This window comes from Colius striatus, chromosome 1, assembly GCF_028858725.1.
Source record: "Colius striatus isolate bColStr4 chromosome 1, bColStr4.1.hap1, whole genome shotgun sequence".
NCBI lineage: Eukaryota > Metazoa > Chordata > Aves > Coliiformes > Coliidae > Colius > Colius striatus.
Window position 1 is genome coordinate 132,366,669 of NC_084759.1, and position 2,850 is coordinate 132,369,518.

Sequence of the window (2,850 nt, forward strand, 5' to 3'; positions counted from 1 at the left end):
TTTGTTCGTGCTTACTTTTAAAATAATTTAGTTTTGCTGCATCAATGTTTGGATGTGAAAATGAGCTGCCTCTTATGTGTTTCATGTAACTTGTCTAAAACTACACAGGACGATACATGTGCAAGGACATGACTAAGTTAAGTGGATCTACTTCTACCAAAACAACTTCTGCCAAGAAATTCTACCACAGAGTTATGATATACACTGTCATCTCTGCTTCTCTGGCTCAAATGGTGATTGGGTGTTCCTGTTACAGTCATGTAGGAATTCAGGGGATTTGGAGTAGGTTACTGGGATGTTATTTTCCTCTTCTGTTTTGCTGGGCTTTTGTGTTCCATCAACAATAGAATTCAAGCTTTGGGACTCCTGCTCAAAAAGACAATGATCTTAGTAAATGACACTTTATTAAAGCTTCTGCTCCAGAGAATGGCAGTATATTTTATTGGACTCTTCACTTTTTCCTTATTTGAAACCAGTAAACTCTCTGTGCCTGTGTTACATTAACACATCTTAATGTTAATGAGCAAGTATTTAGCTGTCTTACTAGTGTTTATTTTTCTAATGTCCCTCACTAAAACTTGGATGTCTTGCAAGTGTTATCAGTCTGCTCTCAGCTGTTGACTATGGGTGTGTGTTTTCAGCTATCTTATGTCCTTCATCCTCTAGTCCAGTAGTTCTCATGTTCCTGCCTTGCAGTTGCTGACATTCAAACCTTACAATAGTGTATTCATTTCCTTGAAACACCTCTTTCGGTTCTCAGCTATGCTGTCTTTACCCAGCCTTTACTGAACAGACTCCTCGTTCTGGAGCAGCACTGTAACTGTACACATGTAGGACTAAATGAGAGTGGAGAGATTCTTGGCAGGTACTTTCTGTCCCTGTCTCCTCTTGTTTCCCTGATCTTGCACACTATTAATAATTAAAAATTATATGAGACTCTCAGGAGACACTTTCTCATGTTACTCCTCAGGAACTGAAGTAAGGAATAGTAGGGGATTTCAGCACTCATCTGTCTTCCAGCCTCTGGGAAGGTGTGGAAGGACTGTTGCCCCCTGTTGCTGTGGAGTAGGAGAAGGTTTAGTGATGCAGGAGTTGCACTGCCCACGGCGGGCTGCATTGGGGATTTCTTGCTTGTTTTTGCAATGAATTATGAGCATTGCAATGAGGTGTGAAGAGAAAACTACCAGCTTGGTTCAGGAAGGAGAATGCTTCTCACTCCCTCAAGGACATACACAGTGTCACCTGCTCTCGCAGCACTGGATCATTTACCCAACAGTTCAGACAGTATGGTGACAAAAAGAAGACTCTTTACATGAAAGAAGCATGTAACTGACAAATTCCTTCATCCTTGAATTATTGGTTACAAAAATGTAGGCTCAACTTCAGCAAGTCTAAAGCACTTACTGAAAATTGTACTAATTGTTCCCTTGTGGGCCACTTGTTCTCTTATTAGATGAACTTCATCTGAATAAATATGGAATTGGTGCTCAATAATGAGGATCAGTTCTCTTGGTAACTGTGGTGCTTTTATACCTGCAAATAAGGCTATGGATTATATGCCTCATGCAGAACTTCAGATAAGTGTTTAGTTTCTGGTGATTTGGTTATTTTAAGGACTTTTAGCTACAAGGATTTTGAAAATGCAGCCAACAGGCTTTTCTGCCTCCTTGGAGCCATTGGTTTTGTGCTATGTTCATTCCCTTATTCCAGCATTCTTCCCTTTCGTGGGCACTTACAGTATTTTATACTTGGAGTGGATTATGCTTTTGTAGTGTAATCATTTTATAGTGTTTTTGTAATACTTTGCCTGACTGTAACCAGGCTTTCTGCTTGTGAAGGTTGTTGTCTACTGTTACTTAGCTGCAAAAATATTCCCTGGGTCTTGTGATCCTTTGAAGAGAATAAAGAAGAGGTGGAGAAAGTTCTGCAAGCCTCTGTCTATGCACTGTTTCATTTAGACGTAAGTCTTGCAATGAGAAGGTATTCACCAATTCAGAGAAATATGTATCCTGTAAAGCTCTGTGTTGAGTGATATATCCATGCGCAGCCCTTCTCACACACTTCTGTGGGAGGGCTATGCACAGGCACAGCAAATGCTTTGGAAGCAGACTTTCTGCTGCAGGTGTCAAAACTGAGCTAATCTACACACAGAGGTGAGATATTGCTTTATTCTGTCTGTGCGGAGTTGGATGCTAGGGAGTAGTTCCACAAAGCCAGTACCCTCAAGGGTACATTCTGCACTGTATTTACACAAATGTTGCATAATCTCTATTGTTGTTCTAAGCAGTGAGTCCTGCTACCATCCAGCCTCTAGCACCTGCTGAGGTGGGGGGATTTCCATTCTTATCACTAATAAGCCATATGTATAATGTAACCAGGCCCACCCCATCAAGCTGCTGCTGATGGTCAGATTACAGTCCTTAACAAGCCATGCATATAAAGCGACTACTGGGCCCACCCCCATCCACCTGTTGATGTCTCTCCCCTTTAGGCAGAGAAACTTACTGCTATTCCAGGACATCTTTTATGAGGATGGCATGACTGTCCTGAGACTGTATATGTTTACTTTGATCAGTATCAACTTCATATTAGTTCTAACTACAAAACTATGCATCTGGACCTAGTGCATACTATTGTAACCTGTCTCTTATGATCTTTTATCTGGTTACAGTGATACTCTTGCTCAAGTGTGAAGAAGATGAGAAAGTTTTGGAGTCTGTATCAAGTGGTGATTTGAACTTTTCATTTTGTGCTGTTGCATAGTGAAGCAATGCAGCTGTGACTCAGTGTTGAGTCTTAGAACTGAACTGTGCAGAAAATTGATCCTGATGACTTAGTACCACCAGCTGA